The sequence below is a fragment of the Hermetia illucens genome, chromosome 1 (assembly GCF_905115235.1).
Source record: "Hermetia illucens chromosome 1, iHerIll2.2.curated.20191125, whole genome shotgun sequence".
Classification (NCBI taxonomy): Eukaryota; Metazoa; Arthropoda; class Insecta; order Diptera; family Stratiomyidae; genus Hermetia; species Hermetia illucens.
Window position 1 is genome coordinate 197,717,588 of NC_051849.1, and position 24,007 is coordinate 197,741,594.

Below are 24,007 nucleotides of genomic sequence, written 5' to 3' on the forward strand. Positions count from 1 at the left end.
CGTTGCCATCATTAGGCCGATGTTCGTATATGCATCCGTAGTGTGGTGGGTTAAAGTGAGACAAAAAGGTTTTCACCATAAACTAGCTGCACTGCAAAGAACTGTTTGTCTCGGTATCACTGGTGCCATGAGCACGACATCCGGCGCAGCTCTGAATGCACTACTCAATTTGCAGCCCCTGGATATATTTATTCAAAGCACTGCAATGAGAGCAGCCCATAGGCTAATTCGATTAGATCTATGGGAAAACAACGGATGTGGGGGGCACAGAGCATTGGAAGAGTTACTGGGAGGACTGAATCCAGTTCTTACAATGCCTTCCGATTCTCGTGTCCCCATACATCTGTTTGGTAGAAGATATGTAGTTACCCTGAAGCGTAGAGAAGACTGGGAAGACCCAGAGGAATGCGTGGAGGGATATACGGAAGTCTTCTACACGGATGGCTCAAAAACAGAAGAGGGTTCTGGAGCCGGAGTCTACCTCTCGAATAAAAACGAGAAGTGGGCTTTTCCTTTGGGACAATATGCAACGGTTTTTCAAGCCGAAGTTTATGCGATCCTAAGGGTGGCAAACTGGGTGATTGACGAGCGGTTGAAGGGCAGGCGCATCGCAATCTGCAGTGACAGTCAAGCTGCACTGAGGGCATTGAGCAGTCCTTTGATCACCTCGAAAATCGTTCAGGAATGCAGAAACCGTTTGAATTCTATGTCTAGATTCAATACGGTGGAACTACTCTGGGTACCTGGTCACTGTGGCATAGAAGGAAATGAAATCTCGGACGCTTTAGCGAAAGAGGGGTCAATCTCCCCTATGCCGGGACCGGAGCCAGCAATTGGGGTATCAGTAGCATTGGCTAAATCTGCTTTCAAAAACTGGGAACAGGTTTCCCATAATGACAGGTGGCAGAGCCTTAATGCTGCTCGACACACCAAACTTTTCCTGCCAGAACCCAACATGCGTACCGCAAAGTTTATCCTGTCGAAAAGCAGGAGGACTTGCAGGTGTATTGTGGGCATTCTGACAGGCCATAATTCACTAGCTGGGCATATGTTCAGAATAGGAATTACCGAAGATGATACGTGTCCCTCCTGTAATGAGGAAGCGGAATCCACGGAGCATTTCCTATGTGAATGCCCCGCCTATGGACGTATCAGGCATCAAATCTTTGGTGCCGATGTTCTCCAATTACGACGGGTAGCATCACATCCACTAACGGAAATCCTACGATACGTTAACGAATCCGGAATATTCCGTTAGACGGGGGACGCGAGTACAATGGGCCAACACGGTCTGAGTGCTCAGAAGCTGTAGCTTCTCCCCACCACACACACACACACACACACACACGCCTGATAGCATCTCGGTAGGTGCTTCATCGTCATTTAATTCTTTCTTCATCCAAAGGAAGCACTTGTTAATTGAAAACGGCGTACCGGAGCAGGTTTTTTTTGCCCACGGGTAAATGGGGATTCCAACTGGATTATCTCCCAACTGAATATGTTGACGATCTGGGTTTACGCTCAGGTTCTCCATACATTAACTTAAAGCTGCTCCGTCACTTAGAGCAGAATTGTCATGAAGGAAATATAATTATTATTTACGCTTTCTCCCTGCTGTTTTTAATTTTGATAAAGGTTTCATGAATGGTCGTCAAAGGCTTTGTCTCTAGAGGAAAGTAAGTCGCTTTCTGCAGAACTTCTTTCTGCTCACATAAGGTTAGATGAGACTGATGGTCGTCTTACACCCGAGGTCTACTATTCGCGGCCATCGCTGTGACTGACCGACCCCTCTGCACGGTAGTAACACCTTGCTTTGCGGTTGTAATCTTGTTATTAAACTGGAGGAGTTAGAAAGAAACCACTGTTCAGCGCCGAAGCGAAGTTATAGTAGATCAAATTGAGGCGAAGTCGAAAAGTTATGAAAAGCAAAAGGACTGAAAATGGCGACAAACACGACCAAGATCGAAACATCATATACTGACTTCTTGCGCTAAACGAGGCTTGATTAGAGGCTAAATGCATTGTCAAAATATAATGAGATAACCCGCTGCTGTCAATTAACACGGTAGTATCACAGTAGGCACGGAGAAAGAGAATATCTTTGTTAAAAAAATTAAAACTTGACCCGACGATGCTAGGAAAATTGACATCAGAAACTCGAGAGAAACTACTACCAAGGGGACATTTTGTGCAACATTTACTTCTCAGTTCAAAATGCAGGGTTTGAAAGTAGGCTCTACCTACCTACCTGGTGTTATTAGGGAAGGCATTTGGCGAAATACCAGCATGTGCAACGGAAACGACGCTTTAGATGCTGGCAGTATGGTCAATTTACAAGAGAGTCTAACAGCGATAATGACAGATTGGAAATTTATAGACACTACCGAGAAACAAATCAATTCACAGAGGGAGGTTTTGAAGACTTGAATTGTTTCTTCCCTACCTAAGGAACGCAGAGGTCATCCTAGATATAAGTTGGCTACGGTAGGTCTTCAGTGTCCATCTAGTGAGGTGTAAATGGAGTTCATCCATCTCAAGCCTAACCATGGGGCAACAGCACATTTTCCAAAATATGTTATCTTTGAGATGAAAATGGACATAGCAGTATTATGTCCGCAATACAAAAATTCAACAAAATCACATGGAGATAAAGAGGCATTCATCGGAATGCTCCAAAAGGAGCCTGTTTAGAAAGAACTCTTTCGAAGCCTATGTTTTGCCGATACCATCATAGCCATCACCCCTTTTGAACACTTTTCTAAAATGAACGTGATGAAAACTACGGGTAAATTCTTAAAATAATTTCAACCTCATCGGCTTCAATGCACACAGCACACCAAATCAATACCAGCAGAATTGAGAGGAATATTTCGCAAGACCCCGTGAAACATCCTTCGTTAATAAAGAATGGAAACCCCTTCAAACTCATAAGCTCGAAAAAACCACTCAGATGCAATCATGCATACAAAATTGAATACGGGCCAGCAGCAAAGTCAAGAAGTTTAAGCATTTTCAAAGAATTTCAAATCAAGAAATCCATGATAAGCATAACATGAAACTTTCTAGTCATCCCATTAGATTGTGAATGTGTAGTGGAGGAAGAGTTAGTTACTATTCAGGATGGAAGCGCTGATGGATGCTGGAGATGAAGCTCTGAATAGCTTCGATTATGTGTGAAAATATGCAAGCTATTGCGATGCAGCATATTGAAACTGCAACGAATGCATGACGGGAAAGGGAGATGCGACGCTGGAAAGCTAATGTAATTGAATGCAGTTACCAGCGTTTTTCAATATTGATACATAAGTTTGTGAAGCTTTAGAGGGCGATGAATTTAGTTTATCTGAATAATCCGTTTATTTGTTGGGGATTACGTAATAATGGTCACTCTTCAAATGGAGAATATTTTCAAGAATTTTATCAGCAGCCACTTATAAAATTGGAAAATATGTCAGTTACGATATGACTGTATCTCGAGGCAGGCTTCCCACCATTATTCCCGTGGTTTTCGTAGAAATTTAAGCACTCACTTTTATAAAGGTCCTTCCCGAGTTGCCTTTATCAAACACGAAGGCTTCGCTAGATTCACATTGAAAAATTGGTGAAAATGACTGTGCAGATTTTGCTCAAGTGAACTCTACAGAAGTGCCTGGCGGCTGATACTTACACATCACTATGCTAGCTAATTGGGAGTCCTTAGGAACTTCTATACCTCGCACGTCATTATACAGAATATAATTCGTCTGATTTACCTTACTTCAACACTAAGGTCTACAGAATAAGAAAACCGAAATTCCGGGGAGCGTTGTACTCAGACTTTCAAAAAGCGAAAAGAGAGGAAAATAAGAAGAGAAACCAGAATGAATGGTGGGTTCGTTTAATATTGCCCTTAATCGCGAGTGAAATGAGGTGATCTGTTGGGGTTGATAACCTACCTTGGCATCTTTTAGCCTAGATCATATATAGGAGGCTTTTAAGCTTTGAAAGTAAAACGTGCTCTTTTTTCTTGAAGGATGGATTACTGAGAGAAAGTCACTGCTAAACGTATCAGAGACCTTAGATTTTCGGTCCTAAAACATAGCCCAAATAAAGTTATCCGATAATTGGCATGATGTTCTAATTCCCGGCCGCCGATAAAAGCTCGTCAGTAAGCGCAATCCAGAAAACTTTATCGATCCCGGCTTTCTATAAGAAAAACAAAATTAGCCGCGAACTGCTCCCCCGCCAGGATATCACAACCTGTTTTCATGACACGATTTCTTCGATAATATATGTGTTAACTAGTTAGAGGTAAAGAACGCTAGAAGTTGTATAGCTTACCATATTGGAATAAATCCAGACAGCAATGACCTTCCTCTCCAATTCTGTGACATAAAGAAAGACCTTTGATCAAATGGAAGCATGTCCTTCCTTCGCCTCTATGACAGAACTTCTTCTTTTCTGTCATAGAGTAAATACGAGTATTTTCTTTTCGAACCTCACTTATACTTTCTGTGCAGCATAAAGTCCCACTCGCCTACATGTGGACCATTTTACACTCACTTGCATAACATGGAAATTGTAGTGATGATTTGCGGTTATTGTTTCAAATGGGTTAGCGAAATGAAAAATGGGCCACGAAGGTAGAACTGTATTAAATAAAGGGAAAAGAATAATCAAATACAAGTTTTTCCGCTTTCCCAACTGCTGATTTTCAGAGAGTCTTCCAGACTCCTCCTCTCTGGACACGGCGGACAGTAAAGCATGACCTGCTGCGGGTTCTCAGATGTGCAACCACATTCAAGGCAAAAGGGAGAATCACTTTCTGTAATTACCATCTCCTGACAGAAATCGGGCCAGGTTGTCCCTGAAGCCACTCCTCAATACCAGAAATGAGAACCCTCTGCGAGTCATCCTACCGTTCATATCACTTTTTCAGCGACTCCCGCCTGGTGGCTTTTCGGTATACTGTTCTATTGTCAGGTAAATTTATTCACCCAACAACCGCTATCCCCTTTCCCGTACAGACAACATGCCTCACTTGGCAGAGTGTTCATCGGAAACATTTCCGCACACATTACCTCGCCTGCGATTATTCTGAAAATGTTACACAACTCTAGAGACACTAAGGAGTAAGTCCTGTGTATTCTCCTCCGATTGCTTTCACGCTAATGCTTCTTCCTACATCGCGCTAACAAAATGCGGATATTTGATGCTTTCTCACAGTCATAGCCCGAGAGTTACTTGAAATTGACCTTCGCGTCAATCAACACCGCCATGTATTTGATAACCGATACACCATTTATTATTCAAAATTACGTTGCTCCTGTAGGTCATCCGAGCGCAATGCTGACCACATTGCCTTCTATAGTGTACCGGTACCGTCTTGAATGAAGTGCTCTACCACACTTCAAGGCTCTGATCCAATTGGATTGTTGAGCCAACGATTATTATTGTTATTATAGGTCATCACTATATTCTATAATAGGTAGAAATCTATGGTAGATAACCCTTTCTAGCACCTTTTCTACCGTGACTATAAGGGAAATCGGGCGACCTGAATGGCTTGGTTGTAGCGTTGTAGCTCATAGATTTCGTCGCTATGTAGGCTACGGAATCGTTCATCCTCATGTAGGGGGCTAAAAATTCTTCGGATGATTCTTCTCTCAAACGCGGCCAAGAGTTCGCAATTCTTCTTACTAAGAACCCAAGTCTCCGAGGAATACATGAGGACTGGCAAGATCATTGTCTTGTGCAGTAAGAGCTTTGACCCTATGGTGAGACGTTTCGAACGGAACAGTTTTTGTAAGCTGAAGTAGGCTCTGTTGGCTGACAACAACCGTGCGCGGATTTCATCATCGTAGTTGTTATCGGTTGTGATTTTCGACCCTAGATAGGAGAAATTATCAACGGTTTCAAAGTTGTATTCTCCTATCCTTATTCTTCTTCGTGTTTGACTAGTGCGGTTTGATGTTGTTGGTTGATTGGTCTTTCGTGCTGACGTTGCCACAATATATTTTGTCTTGCCTTCATTGATGTGCAGCCCAAGATCTCGCGCCGCCTGCTCGATCTGGATGAAGGCAGTTTGTACGACTCGGGTGGTTCTTCCCGTAATGTCAATATCGTCAGCATAAGCGAGTAGTTGGGTGGACTTAAAGAGGATCGTACCTCTTGCATTTACCTCACCATCACGGATCACTTTCTCGAGGGCCAGCTTAAAGAGGACGCATGATAGCGCATCCCCTTGTCGTAGACCGTTGATGATGTCAAATGGTCTTGAGAGTGATCCTGCTGCTTTTATCTGGCCTCGCACATTGGTCAGGGTCAGCCTAATCAGTCTTATTAATTTCGTCGGGATACCGAATTCTCTCATAGCGTGTACAGTCTGGCTATGCTATCATAGGCGGCTTTAAAGTCGATGAACGGATGGTGCAACTGTTGTCCATATTCCAACAGTTTTTCCATCGCTTGCCGCACAGAGAAAATCTGATGTGTTGCTGATTTGCCTGGAGTGAAGCCTCTTTGGTATGGGCCAATGATGTTCTGGGCGTATGGGGCTATCCGGCCTAACAAGATAGTTGAGAATATCTTATAGATGGTACTCAGCAACGTGGTACCTCTATAATTGCTGCACTGTGTGATATTTCCCTTTTTATGTATAAGACAGATAATGCCTCGTTGCCAATCGTCAGGCATTGATTCGCTGTTCCATACCTTGAGCACAAGTTGATGAACCACTGGGTGCAACTAGTCGCCTCCATGTTTAACCAATTCGGCTGTAATTCCTTCGGCTCCTGGCGACTTATGATTTTTTAGGCGATGAATTGCACGGACTGTTTCTCCTAAACTTGGTGGTGGCTGTATTTGTCCATCGTCTTCAGTTGGCGGGACCTCCAACTCGCCGATGTTTTGTAGCTCCTCTGTAGGTCCTCTGCAGTTATTGCGGCATCCATTTCCCTGTTACAGGTATCGCGGAGGGTTGTGTTGTGGATGGCTTCAGTGTTCACTCTCTTCTGATTATCAGAGGGGATATGCAGAATGTCCCGACAATAAGAAAGAATACTATTGTTGCCGGAATGTAATCTTGTCGGGCTTTACTTTGGACTCCAAATTTTTCCGAAAATTTTCACCTATGACCTTTTGCGCTATTAAATGTCACTCTGGTAATAGCTATTAGTTTCTTCAGAATGCCTTTCCTGCGAAGAGCATACTAGATACCTTTCTTATTCGCTTCTTTTTAAACCTTTCTTAAAGTCCATGAAGAGCAGGTGAACTAATGATTTAAACTGTTTGACAGCAAAATGTTGATGAGGAGGTTCTAGAGCCGAAACCAACCTGCTTCCTATCAAGGAAATCTGGAGAAACTGCTGTAGCTATAAGATTCGCGGTAAAGCAGCCAAGCCCTGTGGTTCGGTTGGAATTGAGTTCATTAATGGCCACTTTCACTTCACTTTATTTTTTATTTGAGGAAGCAGCTCGTATACGCAACAGGTGTAGCTTCAACAGGATTTCTATGGCTGGAGATGGTGGTGAAATGTCCTTCCACCTCTTCACCTCTTCATCACAATTATCTGCAAGTTTTTTTTGTAATGACATCAAGAAAAATGAAATATTTGCTATTTTATTAACATTCCTTGACCAGCGCAATAATAAATCTCTGTTTGTCACAGTGAATGCTACGCTGCATTTCATCCCTGTTCGCTGCAGCAATAGTAGGATTTAATTCTGTACAGGTTTTCATGTTTCCGCAGTTACTCAGATTTTACCGCGTCCTTTCAAATCTCCCCACCTCTACAAGAACATGTGGGCCCGATACGCAACCGAAGGGGGCACCGTCAAGTGATGGTCTCGCTCTCAGCGTCTTTTTTTGTTTCGCACAGCCAAGCAGAACTCCTAAATCTTTTGCGGATTATGATCTGGTCAATCTAATTTGATATTCATTGCCGATCAGGGCTGCATGGTTCTAGATGATTAGTTCATAAATCTTTATTCTTTTTAGTAGCTTTCCACAGCAAGCGGGGAACACTTCGCATGAATTCTAAACCGTAAGCTCACAAAGAAGTCAAACTTCAACGGAGTACAGCCTTCCCAGCTTAATAGTAAATAGTATTAGTCCGGGTGGAGTCTACATAACCTACTTCTTGAGGCGCCTTTGATATTAGACTATAGGGATTCGTTTTCTGTCAAACCGGCTTGGTGCTATATATGACAAAGTTGTTTTAGGCACTTAGGAATGATTTGATTTGAACACACCCCTCCTTACCTGTCGAAATGAACGATCTGTTGATCTTTAGGTGGAAATACCTTTCGTTACTGCTGAATTAATTCAGAAAGGTATGATCATGATTTCAAAGACTCTCCCTTTGTCCTGTGTCTGCTAACATACTGTTACTATTCAAGCTATTAAACTCATAGATAATTAATAATATTCGGAGCTTAAATCGAAACAAAGCAGCGCAACTACGCAGTATGTTCTTGGTTTCACTAAAGTCAATAGGATTTGGTATTTTCAGGCAATTTGGTGACGATTGCCGACACAATAACTCCTCAGTCCGTTAAACTTGTTGATATGGCCATTGTACAATCTTTAACAAAGTTAGCCATCAGAGGAGATAAATCAGTTCTCCTGTCTCTTTCTTGGAGCATGGGCAACCACGTGGTATGTTTCTTCTTAATGTTGTTTTTCCCGACATTCCCATTTCCAATGAGGCTGTGCTTTACTTCCTCTATTATTACGTGTAGTGTTGTGAAAGTGGTAAGCCAATAGCTGCAGAACAAGCACAAAGGAAAACACAAACATCCATGACTCGACTGTGCAAAGATGTCAAGAGGATAATGCCCAACCAAGACCTTGGTGGCGGCGGATGATGCTTCGGATCCAAAAATATAATAATTGATCAGATATTCCGAATATAGTAATTACGTGGGTTTCTGACATGGAATTGATGTAGACTCTGACGCGACGGGTTCAAATTTTGATTTTTGTTTTTTTTTTTAAACAGTTCATCTTCTGAAAAAAAGGCAGATATTTGGATGAAGTTTTGCATATTTTTAATCACGTAATTTCAAAGTTAAAAAAAATGGATTTATGAAATTTTCCAGGCTGGTTTTCCTTTGCTACAATTTTTTTTAATAAAGTGTGAAAAATTGACGACGTAAGTGATTTCGGGTCACTGAGACATCCAAAAAAAAAAAAAACAAAAAATGGAGTTTGACCTTTGACCTACCCCACTGTATACACTGGCTACTCATCTTTAAAATCGAATATGACTGTCATATTCTTACCACATATTGACAAAGATATTTTCAAACAAACTCAATAACAATAACAATAACAGGCTACAGGTTCAGTACTCGCCGAAGCACTCTTCTGCACCGTCCAGCCGAGGTTTCCGCTGAGGTTCGGGACGAATTCCAAAGAGCGTGTATAGAATTCTCGGATATGGATCCTTTGCATAGACCAGGTATTCCCAGGCTCTATGCATCTCCAGCAACTCCGGGAATTCTATCTCAAATCAATGATGAGATTGCATCTCGACTGTGTGCTGATATGTCGCTGCTGCAACTACAATCACTTGTGTATTGTGGTGCAGTTGCGGCTATCAGATTGCACGGTCAGAAGATTCGCTTTCCCGTTATTGGTTTGAGTGACAAAAGAGATCCACCATGGAAAATTCGTCTGGAACGTCGGCGGGACTCACTAAGGCAGGACATTGCTAGACTGATTCAGATCAGCACTGGCAATGCCAGCCGACGGCTGAGAAATAAAGTGCAGAGGGTTTACCGGAACTATGCCATCCCCTGTGAGACACCCGTAGTTGAAATTCTGGACACATTAAAACAGAAACTTTCTGTCATATGCAGTCGGTTACGACGGTATGGCGAAAGTTATTCCAGACGTGTCCAGAATGCAACATACGCGAGGAACCAGCGGAGCTTTTTCAGATCTCTCAACGAATTCCAACAGAGCACCCAGACAATACAGTTCTCGGTGACGGAAGCGAAAGAGTATTGGGGTGGACTTTGGGGGTTACCTGCCCAGCATGCCGAGCATGCTGAGTGGATCACCGCCGAAGGCACCCGCCATGCCAATACACCTGGCATGAATTTCGCGGATGTTACCGAAGAGGAAGTTCGACGAACCATAAACATCTCCAGGTCTGGATCGGGTGCAGAATTTCTGGTATTAGAAATTTACCAGCGTACACAGTCGGTTGGCACGCAGTATAAATGAGGTCATGAGTCGGCCGGACGAATTTCCACCTTTCCTCACTGCGGGGATTACCTACCTTATCCCTAAGAAGGACACGGTGCAGGACCCCGCAGACACAAGACCGACCACTTGCTTACCAACCCTCTACAAATTCATCACGTCCATTATTAGTGGAAGGATCAATGCGCACCTCGAGACCAACAACATTCTGTCCGAGGAGCAGAAGGGCTGCCGAGTTGGGTCAAGGGGTTGCAAAGAGCAACTCATTATCGACTCGGTAGTTGTAGGACAAGCAACTAGAGGTCAAAGAAACCTCTTCAGTTGCTATATCGATTATGCCAAGGCTTTTGATAGCGTTCCGCATACCTGGCTAATCGACATCCTACATCTGTATCGCATTGATCCGAAACTAATAAAGTTTTTGGCGACAGTCATGGAAGGGTGGCATACCACCTTGTCAGTCCGTACATCTGAGGGTGCTAATACCTCAGAGCCCATCCGTATTCGGAGGGGCATCTTCCAGGGGGATTCATTGAGTCCTCTTTGGTTTTGTTTGGCACTGAACCCCCTTTCATGGCTACTGAATGATGCTAGAGGGCATGGTTTTGCAATAAAATATGGCCTACGTGCTAAGTGCGAACTGACACACTTGATGTACCTAGATGACTGTTGCGAATAATAGACATGTTCAGCCGTGATATTCGGATGGAGTTTGGATTAGATAAATGTCGAATCCAAGCCATCCGCAAAGGTCATCACGAGCCGCATGCCGGACATAGCATTGGTGACCTCCACATCGAAGCTATGACCGAGACAGACTTCTACAAGTACCTTGGAATTCTGCAAGGAACCCATGCTCGAATTGGTGATCTGAAGGAAGCTCTGCTGTCCGAATTCCTGCGACGTGTGAAGCTGGTGCTGAAATCGCATCTCTCGGGGAAGAATAAAATAAGCGCGTTGAATGTATTCGCTATCCCTTCACTGGCTTATGCATTCGGAATATTGCCGTGGACGAAGACCGACCTGGAAAACGTCCAGCGGCGGATACGGACAACTATGTCCAAATTCCGAATGCATCATCCAAAGTCTGCCGTGGAGCGGATGAACCTGCCTCGTGACATCGGAGGTAGGGGCGTGGTTGACGTGGCGGCACAACATCATCGCCAAGTCGACTCGCTGCGCGCTTATTTTTACAGTAAAGAGCAGGCGAGCCCCTTGCATGCGGCTGTCTGTAAGGCAGACTGTGGACTGACTCCACTTAACTTGAAGGATCGATCTTTCAATCCTCTGAGTGGGGTGAGGTCGGACTAGGAGCGGATCGAGGAATGGAAGTCGAAGGCAATGCACGGTAAACACGTGAATTGTCTTTGGCAGCCATTTGTCGATTTGCATCTGTCGAACAGATGGCTGTGTGCTGGAGAGCTCTTTGCTAAGACGGAGGGGTTCATGTGTGCCATTCAGGATGGCGTGGTCGCCACCCGAGCTTATAAAAAGCTCATCATGAAAGAACGGGTGGAGAACAACCAGTGCAGAATGTGTGGTTCGGCGTTAGAGACGTTGGACCATCTCATTTCTGGCTGTACTGTTATGGCACCGGTGCAATACATCACCAGGCATAATGCTGTATGTAAGGTTATCCATCAAAATCTTGCATACAAGCATGGGCTGATCACGGGAACATGTCCGGTTTACCGATATGAGCCGCAAGCAGTACTTGATAGTTCTGCTTACAGCATGTATTGGGACCGGCAAGTTCTGACTGATCGCCATACCGCACACAATAAGCCTGACGTACTGTTAGTTGACAAGACAGGTCGCTCCGCGTATATTATTGATGTTGCTATCCCCTATAATAGCAACATTGAACGGAAATACGTGGAGAAGAAGGTGAACTATGAGCCATTAGCTCGGGAAATCAAAGAAATTTGGCGTCTCGAGCGGGTGGTTGTAGTTCCTATAATATTGTCAGCTACAGGTATTGTACCTAAATCCCTCACGGCTTCCCTTGATGTCCTGGGACTTTCGCACAGTCTGGTTCAAACCATGCAGAAGTACACCATTCTGCATACGTGCTCGATGTTGCGGGGAGTACTCGACGGATTCTCCCACTGACCTACCATCGGCCACCACCACCAGTGCCCCTTTAGTTTTTAAGTAGGTAGGATCGTCCGAGCCTAAATGCTTGGCACTTAGTGCTAGTATTAGGTAAAATCCGGCATCTGCCGAAATTGTGATAACTCGGACAATAAAAAAAAACAAAAATTTTCAAAAATTGAACTGTCACATCCCCTTAATATTCTTGAAATCGTCAACATTGGGACCTCAAACACCGTAAAACTAGCAGAAGTCCTAGAGGATGGCGTGGGTGCCCTACAAACGATAATTATGACTTCTTCTCAAAGTAGATCAAATAAGCGTAAGAATTACAGATTCAGCTCAAGGTCATGCCAAAGTTCGTGTTTTCATTTGCTAAATGCCAATGTTCGCAGCTTATTGATATCATGTTTCAGCTAACGAAAGACACCCCTAATTTTGATTGCGTTTAATCCGCACTAAGGCAAACGACGCTCCTGTCAGTAGCAGCCCTGAGCTTTCAAGGATTCAAGGAAATCTCGAGCGAGGCTCTTTCTGGAGCCCAATGAGGAACGTTCTTTTCTGGAAAGTTAATGTAATCAAGACAAGGAGCTAGTACGCAGTAAATGTGCATCTAGATGGTGTCTAACATGCAGTCGAAAGTGTCGCAATACTACAACCGCAGCCAAACTTAATAACTACACATTCATAGCGAACGGTAATTGTAGCTTTCACCAAAGTCGGTAGGAAAGTACTTCCTAGAACGAACCAGTACTTAGTCCGCGGGACAATTCCAAGTTGGTAAAAATTGATGAGATGCAACTGCCGAAAGTGTAAACTTTCACAAACGTCGGATATATACAGCTGAATGTCAGAGAGATTTCACGCAGAAATCTGAAGTATAGAGATTATATCAACGCTTCCATCGCTTATCTTTTGGGTTGACCATCTGGGCACTCCAATCACCGAAACGATTTCAAAATTTAGTAACAAAGATCAAAAGATCAAATGTGTCAGATGTGAGATGTGTTTTAGGACAGAAATAGGCTGATAAGTGGAAACAAATACTACAAGCTGGTTTTTTCCAAAGAACTGAAAACTCATCCTCAGTAGTATTTTTGGAATCTTTCAAAATTCAGCTCACCACTCCTCCAACCGTTATTATATATATATTATGAGTCAAAAATCAATACCATCGTCCTTAAAAACAAAAGTAAATTGCCAACTTTGTTCACTTCAAACCCGTGTGACACGATAAGCTTCTTGAGTTGCCCTTGCCGAAAACGTTCAAATCAGCCGGGGACATTCACCATTAAAACCTGTTCAGGACTGCTGGAATTTTTTTCTAACCGCTTTAGAAATCGCATTAATAATAACTATTTTTCAAGCATCTGAAAGGTCCATACACCGACTTCGCGCTTCCAGGAATCATAAAATTTCAGGACTATTCTTCTTCCAGGACCAGTAGGAACAGGAATACCGTAGTCAAATTTCAAATCTCTTCCAAATAATAAGAATCTATCTGACGAGCTGTCTCTAACATGAACGAAAGTGTACTCTGCATTTCAAGAAGATTTGTGTATTTACCCCTCATGCAGCATAATTAGTTGATGAAAGACACTTTTCCCCGATTGATGCAGTCCGTAATCACCAAATATGGAACTCCATCAGCTAACTAAGAAGAAGGAATAGATACATTTACAACGTATTCCCATTAGTCTATTTTTAATTTCTAAATTTTAATTTCAACCCCTCTAGTTTCCGCCTCTCAATCTATAACGATACTGACATATGATAAATAGGGACTGTCACAACTTATATTGCGAGTTCAACTTCACTTTCGCATTAACTGCAGCATGTAAGGAAGTCCGGCTTTTAACTAGATAAATTACTGCCTTTTCATGGTTCCCTTGGGCTTTAGTCTCAATGTAATTCCTTCGCAAGGTGACTCTCGTATGTGCCGCAGAATTATGCGATACTATAAATAACGGACTGTCCGCGAATAAATAAGAGACGTCAGATTATAATCGTTGCTATTTGAAATGGTTTTCCACGCTATGTACGATGTGGTGGGGAATTGAAAAAAAATTGCCAAGGCAAGAGTCATTCTTCTGCGGGTGTGTGGGCTTGGAAAGCGTTTAACTTTTTTCTATGTGACAGAACAGTGTGTGTTAGAGCAAGATATTGGATTAAGGAAATAATTGGCTGGATAAAAAGAACACCTTAGTGAAGTTTCCGGCCAGCGATTTTGGAATAGATGCAACTGCTTTCTATGAAAGTTCCTATATTGATGAAATAAGATACACTTGTATGTGTTTGGGATTATATATAAATGGAGCGATTACCACCTGTCGCTACTTTCGGTCACGCGCCTCACAAGGCAGAGGTGAGGCAGCGTCTGATGAATTGCCTCTGCCCTGGACGAAACTGTCAGTCAACTTTTAAGATACACTAGTTTTCCAGCAAAAGCCAAGTTAAAGAGCATTGAGGCCAACCCGTCACTCTGCTTCAGATTGTTCCGTCCTCTTTTGAATTCACACCTGCAGTCATGATTACTTTTCTTGTGGGTCGAACTAGTTCTTCTGGTATGCCAAACTGGAGGATCACTTCATACAGTACGCTGTGTTCGACATTGCGAAGCATGCTCGCTTCAGTTTAATGAATATTTTATTGACTTCGGCTCGAACGCTTCTCGAGCACTTATTATTGGGTTTACTCCTCTGAAACTGTACTTCACCATGATTTTTTCTATGGAGGAGTTCAGTCTGATTTCCTAGATTTGGGTGAATACTTTGTAAGCCGAACGTAGTAGTGAGATCCCTCTGTAATTGTCGCATGTCAGCTTGTCGCCATTTTTGAAGATTTTACCTCTTTCTCCCGGAATTTTGCGAGATATCATCGATTCACGCTTTTCTGTTTGCTTTCAGACCCTTTTTCGTTTCATCAATCTTCCATGGGAGAAATGCAATATCAATGGCTTCCATGGGTGACGTAAACTCATCCGTTGGTATTGTGCCTATTGACTGAGATCGCAAAGTGCTTCACCCACCTTTCCTTTTCTGGTGATGATACTGCCATCCATATATCTATGCGTCCATTATCTATTTTTTTGGCACCCCCTTCTTCTTTTCTATTGTTTTTGTGACGGTTTTATGAGCTAACTCAGTATTCATAGTTAAGAAATATTTACAACAAACACGACGTACTCAATATAACCGAACTGATGAGAGATCAACTCGATGCCTGGAAGATAGACATGAATGGAACCATAAAATCTTTCGACATTAAAACGCTATTCTCCAATACATTGATTTAACAAGCTGTCTCAGCAAATTCGGGATAATGTCAGGATGCAGAAAAAAAGGTGAAACATACAAAAACTTACCATCGCCTTTATGAATTGAGATCAATTTAAATTTGGGGGGAAAACACGTCAAATATAAATTCTAATATTGGTCAAAAAGGATAACAAGTTTTATAGAATAAAAACCTTTATAAAACAATTAACATAAAAGTAGTCAGTTCCAGCAGAGAAATTACAAACAAAGAGCGACCAGGAAGTGAAAAGGATTCACTAAAGGAACAGGAGAAAAGTTGCACAAAAGACGCAGAATATGCAAAAGACGAGAACCCAATACGGTGAGATTAGCGGCTGCAGTGAGCATTATCGAAGAAGGACATTCGGTTACGAAAAGGAACGTAGAACCATTACGACGTCTGAACAAGGCTCGCATATTGGACGCAGGGTAGAGCCCAGAAATAATGCGGAACAACCAGAAAAAATCTCCTTTATTACTACCATAGCCATTCGCTAAGTTGAAGCTGGGTATGTAGTTAATCTTCGAACGGGGAAGGTTTCAATTCTGTTTTAGTTTGAGGGTCAAAAGTTACCCTCAATCTTAACTTAGGGGTTGTTTGAGTGGGGATAAGGAGGTGAGAGTAAAAGACAATGAGCAAATACAATAGTTTTTCGGATATTAAAAGCGAGTATTGAAACTTGTTTTTTCGTTAACAACAGCTGGTTGTTCCGTTCTCTGGTCGACACTCATGACTCAAAACCTCAAAGCAGAATCTCTCCTAATTTTAGATACATGATATATTGAATGATGTTGCAAAATCTCTCACAGTGGTAAATATTGAATATCTTTTTCTTGGGCATTTTCATATTTTAGAGGACGTAGCGAAAGCGGACCAAGTGCTGTTAATGTGTAGGACAACATCCATTTCGGTGTCACCGTTGGCAGAAACCAAGCCTCCAGGATATACAAATTGATCGACGCCTTTGATGCCCTGCCCCTTAATACACATTACGAGAGTGTGATAATTGTCAAACTGGTTTTGTTGACATTTTGCGTCATCATATGTCGTCCTGATAGCAACAATAGAATGCCTTCTCCTCCGTAGAGCACTCCAGGTACACTCGCTGTTCGCACTATCAAACCCATTCTCGAAGTCGGTGAAGAGTAGGTGAAGCGAAGATTTAAACTCCACCCAATGCTTCGTAGGGCGTTGATGTGGTGAATGCAGGAGAACCCGGAACAAAAACCAACCTGCTCTCTGTCGATCAAGCTTTCGAGATGATCTTTAATGAATTCCAGTTTAATTTAATCGACCATCCCTTCTTCCCCTCTATATGAAAGATCTCAAGTTCCCAAGATTTCTGTACGAATAGAAGTAGCAGATTCGAGGCCGATGTCAGTGTCGCTCTAGTAGCCACATCCAAGAGACATCTCCTAAAGCTATTGGTGATCGCAAAGTGGTCGATCTGATTGTGGCAGGCCATCAATGACGAAGCGGGAATCCACGAATCTCCCACCACTGACCGACAGGCAGACCGTGTTACCCCATCACATGTCTGAGCAAGGTGCTGTCTGATTCTACGTTGGCATTGACATCACCCATCATGATCACAATGTCGCCTTTGGAAGACTTCCCCTGAACTACGTTTAATCGCTCGTAAAAAGCATCCTTCTCCACTATATCGGAAGTCTCTGTTGGTGCATAGCATTGCACAATTGAGGTGCTCCTTAACTTGGATCGGTATCTTGCAGTCAAAAGTAGGTAAAAAACTAAATTTCAGATCATGAGAGCGCACCTTACCGTACCCACCAGAAACAACCCGACACCAGTCGCACGTCTGCTACCACTCGGATCTCCAGAGTACAAAACTACACTGTCATTGGTGTGTCAGCGCCAATCCAAATCTTTCTTGACATTTCGGTGCAATAAATTTTTAAGCTTTTTAGTTGCCGACAAGCAGGGAAGTCTTTGAGCGTGGTCTTAAGCCCCAACTTACAGGGCGCAGGGAGTAGTTTTTCTGATTCCTGTGGATTCATTTATATTAAGAGGAATAATATTCAAAACAGAAAAATAATCCCCTTTGCGCCAATAAAGACAGGGAAAATAGAAATTATATGTCTGGAGGCCAGCATGGAGCACTTAATTTCAGTGGAAACAAAAAAGGAACAGAGTGTAGAACCGTCATAAGATGCTTCCCAGGATTGATTAGAAAGGTATCATGTGATCATGTCAACAATCGATTGAAGACGCGCATTTTCTGCCGTCGACTAAGACATTTAACAACAGAGTTGGTAAAGTTGAAGTGTTTGGAGGCAGGAAACTGACGCTAGTCTTCCACTATGAGAGTGTCAAGTAGCCGGTTGCATATCTCTATAGAATCTTAAAGTAAGAGGAAAGAGGTGAAGTAGGATGAAAGTTCTCTCTTAAAGTAGATCTCTTTTTGTGAAGAGAAATAATAAGGGCCACTGCCTTAAAGATTAGGAATCAACTGCTTCAGATTATATTTGGAATGAAATCTACATTACGTGTGTATGTAGGAAAAGGTGGGGTACCAAGATGGATCCGGGTCCAAAGTTGGCACCAAAATCCCAGAAGAGGATAGTTGTAGGGAGATGCAAGTGAACAGACTTGTTGTAACCGGAGAAAAGTAGCTATCTGGTAGGTGTCAGCAGCTGCTCCGAGGAGTCCAATTAGCGCAATGGTGCCCCGTTTTGATGCTACAAACTCGTGAGCGCATGACTGCTGTTATGAGAGCAAGAAGGCAAAGTCTAGGGGGCTCAGATCTTCAGAGCCAGCCCGTAGTATTCATCCAGGGAGGCAGCTCTCCAACCCTGCCAGAGATCTCTCTGAGATCCTCAAAGAATGGTTTACCTAGAGTCCCTAGCCTGACTTTAGTTGGAGCTGGGAAACCCTTCTTCTCCGCAGCTTCGTCAAAGCGAATTGTAGGGCCAGGTGGCATGGTCTCCTACAGGCCAGCGAACCGTGTAGACCGCTATATTCTTGTATGTATTTACATAAGAGCTCCCGCGATCGATTTTTGCTATAAGCAGGCCAAATACTCCTTGACTTGGCCACCTGAGGTTCGCGATTGCTAAGCAGTGCACCAGAGAAAGACTGAGTAGGGTGTAGAGTGTCAGATCAGGATGGCTTGGATTTTCCATTCTACAGAACTGCCTAGATGCTGGTCTGTCAGTTAGGCTTTCAGAATACAGAAACTTATTTCTCGCTATGTGGCTGAGACATTCTCCTAGGACATATAAATTCTCACGGCTATTCCGGTTGCGATGGTACCAGTATACCCCTGGCGAATTTTCGTGGGCTAAGACACTTCAGATGAGTCCCAGTGGAAACTCAGGTCTTATCACCTCAATAAACCCTATAGCATTTGCATACTGCATCACGACCAGCAAGTCAAATTGAGTACAGCGTTTCTCCGTGCCACGGTGTGGGGGTTCTCCTCGGCGACTTGGTTTTGATTTGGCCGACAGGGTCGCTATTCTGTCTTCCTCCCCGGTACCTCAGGGCACAAAGTTAACTGCGGTGCAAAATTTAGTCTTCGAAGATGCCTTTATGAAAGTTGCATTTATCTAACCTGCAGGCTGTGGGGAAATCTTTCGGATGGAGCTGCAGTTATTTGGATATTAGAAAGTATATATGCAAGGAGTGCGATTCAATTAATTCCCGAAACAGAGAGGGTAAGTAGGAGCTATTTAATGCGATTTTTTTAATATTTATAGAAGAATTAGGGCCTTTGAGCAAGGGTAAGTTGGAGAGTAAAAAGGCAGTTCATAAAAACTGTCAAACAATTTACCATGTGGATGGAAGGGGTAGCGATAAGATAAAAATACAAAACTGGGGGTGGCGATGCTTTGGCAGCGGGTTACACTTTGGTAATTGTAGGTCGGGGAATATGGAGATGCAAATACTGGAGGGAATGGCACATTGGTTTTCGTTTTCGACATTAGTCGGATAGTGTGCTGCGCTGTCCTGGACGATACAGATCTGCAGTGGCTGAGGTGGGGAAGGTTGGTAGTATTCGATTAGGCCATCATCTCTCAAACTTCATTATGATTGCGTCCCATTTCCAGAATGTTTTCCAGGAGCGCTAGCCAATTCTCACTGTCCTCAATCTATTCGATAGCGAGTCTTCGTAGTAAACATCGGTTGTCTCATTTGCACATTAATGATTCATATTCGTCCATTCAAACGCTCCATGATAGGTTCCTGGTGTGGTGGATTTAGATTAAGCCATAACATTGGACATGATTTACGCTTGAGAGTTACAATACTCTAATCTTCCATTATATGTTAACTTGTTTCAGCAATCATACAAACCCTACGCAAGAAGGATCACATAGGATATACAAACAGAACTGTTTGTAACATTTCAGGAGAATCAAAATCAATATTTAATAAACAACTTGCATGGCATTGAAGAGAATCCATCCAGAATGCATTTTCTGATACAAATTGTATCTAAGAATTTCATTTAGTTCACAATGCTAGATACAATTGGAAGAGTCCAGTGTGGACATTGTAAACTAAAACAGACATGCACTAATAAATTAGAAGGATTTATTGCATTGATAAGACGAACTTCTTGCAAAGTTAGTTATATAAAACGTAGCAGTGGTTGTTGCTATCGAACTGGAAGTTTAGTTTCTTACCTATGTCCACTGGTGGACGCTGCATAGCATTCCAAACAGAAAAGTTGAATAAGCAAAACCAGGGGGACGAGTAAAGCCGACAACAACTAGTCCGGTCGAAACTAATTGGGGAGGTTCCAAGTTTTAAAGGAAGTTTTGTTTTGTTCTTGATTCAATTAGGTAATTATGTGTACTAAGCAAATGTCCTAGGAGAACTCTTACATTGGAGATATTTGTGCCAGATATGGAGCAGAGGTTATGGGTAGTCCAGTGAAAGGATATCCAAGTAACTGATGAAAAGCAAAAAGGAGCTGCAAGATTTTCACTTGGGTTATTGTGGTATGAATGAAAAGGGTTTTTATTAGTAAATGTTTTCCAAGGGAAATCATCTCGTTAAAAATTTTCCAATTAAACAAAGCGGTTGCATTTGAATCTTTAATTTCCGGTTCCTAACATATAATGATGAGAACAAGAATGTTGAGCCATTAAAACAAACTGGATTCGAGCGGTACCCAAAAAGCGGACTCACTCCACAAATATCCCCAATTTTAATTAAAAAACTTTTCCAAGTTATATTAGTCTTCTCATATCCAATGAACACAACTTTGTAATTGATTGTTGCATTTTTGGTTATTCACCATGGACATTGTATATTACTTTTTCTCCGGTTTTCATCATAACTTTCCAGCACAGTTTCCACAGTAATTCATTCATTTGAATAATGTATAGTGCAATAAAAGAACATTGATGTGCACACCGCATAAATTTTGTTCTGGAAGTAAGGACTGAATGGCTCCGTAACACGCAAGCCACTTGTCAACTCGAATTTATCAACAAGTCGTTAATACAGTAACCAGCATAAAGGGAAAAGGATAATATATCGAAAGCGTGATGAATGAGCAATTGCTTTTCAATTGTTATTACCGCTTTTTGGAATATGTCGATAGGGAGTTCGATTTCCAATTAGGCAGAGAGTGCGAAACTAACTAGCTGGTTTTCTGGAAGAATGTAGTAGCTTTTAGAAGTCCATCTCATTTTTTTTGTGAGGTAGGAAGGTAAAACGCATTTACGCACAAAGTGCCAGACTCCTGTCTTAGACACACTATCGGCAAAAACCCCCCTATAGCGCCTAAGACTGTGACCCGGAACCTCAGGCCAAGTCTATTCAGTATAGGAGCAAAACCCCGTGGATTCAAGAAACCTCAGGTACCCTAGCATCTCTCCTATGCATCTCCCTCTTTTTCGTCTTTCACCTAGAGTGTAATTTGCCACTCGGCTCTACGTGTCTTCGCTCTGCAGCATGGCTTGAATTATAGTATCCGGGGACCCAAGACACCCTTCAATCGAAAGATGATGGCGATGATGCCCCGACTTTCAGTAGAATAAAAAGTTGTGACAGCCATCATCCATCACATCCTTGCAATGAATATAGTCGGGCGACCGTGATTTCGTCATTGTGTGCAGGTGATATTGAAAATACCCGTGTCTGCTGAGCAGCAGGGCTAGATAATAGTCATTCTCACCATGGCCCCACATCTTCTATGAGATGCGTGGTCCATCAATAATATTTCACGATTCTGTTTCTCAAAATTGCTGCCATGCGGAAAGAGTATAAGCTACCTCTTCGCAAGCGGCAGCTTCCTTATTTCCCTCGCTTTTCCTGAGGTATCTAAGCCTCCGCTCGTCAAAATGGATAGCGATCGGAATAATTTCCGCTATCGCCATTACAGCTGGCTACGAGACACGGACGAAACGCGCAGTGCCCCTAAGGTTTTCTGCAAAACAAAACCTTTTTAAAATCGGTTTACTGTCTGTCTGTCCTTTTATGCCTTTTATGTTTTTTTTTAAGGAGGTGGAAATCTTCAAAAGGCTCTAGCCTGGACACGCCAGATTGTGGGATTTTTACCCACTATAACCACTTCGACTGGCGTTGTGCCAGCCTTAAACAGCAGCACCTCCGTTTCCATGGTGCAGGAAAGATACCCTCGGATATTCACGTTTCGAACAGCTCCGCGAACATATCCGGTCTACATTTGATGGCAAGTTTGAGGGCCTTATTCGGTATGCCGTAAAGATCCGGGGCTTTACTTTCGGCTATTCGACTGCAGATCTCTAGCAACTCGTCCCTGGTGAATGGAAGGATCGGCGTCACATTCGGGGGGGGGGGGCGCTGGAAGGAGTCGGTACTCCCCTCTTGTTGGTGAAATAACCCCTGGATTATTTTCAACAAGAGCATGGGGCACATGATCTGCGGAAATGATCGGCCCCTGAATCTTCCTGGATTTATGTCCGCCTCCGAACAGAGCTCATTCATTATTACTCTGCTGGATGGCGGGCTTGCGATTCTTGCGATCTTCCCTATAGGCATGCTCCTTTTGCCCTGGATCGATCCTACTTATTGCCCTCTGAGTCGTCTGGCTCTGTGCAAATCGACCGAAGTCTGACAAGTTCACTATTCGGCCAATAAGTGGGTCTTCTAGTGGGGAAATGAGCATCTCTTAGGCATCGACGCGTCACATGGTTTAGAGATGCTTTGTGTAACATGGAGAACTTTATCCGCGGGGGTGTCTGCTTTGCTAGGCAGGTCAAGCCACACCTCCATGAATGTTTGCTCATTCATCGCTTTTGAAGACCATGCTGGTGTTCTTTTGGATCTCGGTTTCCGGGGTGCGGGTCTCTTGCCTTGTGGCTGCGTCCTTATTTCAAAGGTGATTGCCTGGTGGTCGCTGTATGTGAAGTCTTCGCTAACTTGCCGAGACATGTCACGTGCCAGCGTAGGGTGGATAAAAGTCAGATCTACAATCGAACCAGATCCCCCTTTCCGATAAGTGTTCACATCACCTTCGTTGGGCAGAACTACATCCAACTGGGCGAATAATTCTAATAAGCACCGCCCCTTTGTGTTAACCTCTTTGCTGCCCCACTCAATAGCCCACGCATTAAAGTCACCGGCTGTCACTTTTGAACCTCGTTTACTTGCGACGTGAACAAGATCGTCTAACAGGTCTTCAAACTCTGGCAGTGTGAGGCTCGGTGGGGCATAGCAACTGTATACGAATATACCGCTTATTTTTGCCCACACAAAGCCACTGATCCATGCTACATTGTATGGCTTTACGACCGTACGCCCATATCGCCGCTCCACCAGTCGAACCTGTGACCCATACACCACCGTCAAGATTTCTGTACGGTTCACTAATGATTGCAATCTCCAACGCGGATTCGTAAGTGGTCTATGCAACCAAATCTTGTGCAACCCTGCAATGATTGAGGTTTATTTGAATTAACCTCACTGTAGTTAACGTCCTCCAAAACTCCCAGCCTTTACCACTTCCGGCAATATGCCGGTTGTCCCGTCCCTCCTTTCCTTCGCACAAAATGTATTTGGAGTTTGTGTTGCACTCTTTGGCAATATGTCCTTTCTCCCTACACATTCGACATCGATGCCCCTAGTGCATGCCTTCGCGAAGTGTCCAAACATTAAGTATTTGTAGCACCTAGTCGGCAAACAATCTATCCGATTCGAACCTTTCCCACGACGAACAACTTTTGCGCTGACTCGACTGGCAGTCGCATTGTGGTCATTTGAGTACCGCTGAATTCCTCCAACTTGAATTGTTGCGTCAAGGCAGCGTAGATCTCTTCTCTGGATGTTACCTAATCGAAATCCTTGCACTGTATATTGACCTCATGTTTTTGGGAACGAACCGCGACATTGTTTAGAACTTGGCTACGAAAACCGTCAGTTTTTCCCACGCTGGATTTGTTCAGCTGAAACATGAGATCCCCTTTCTGG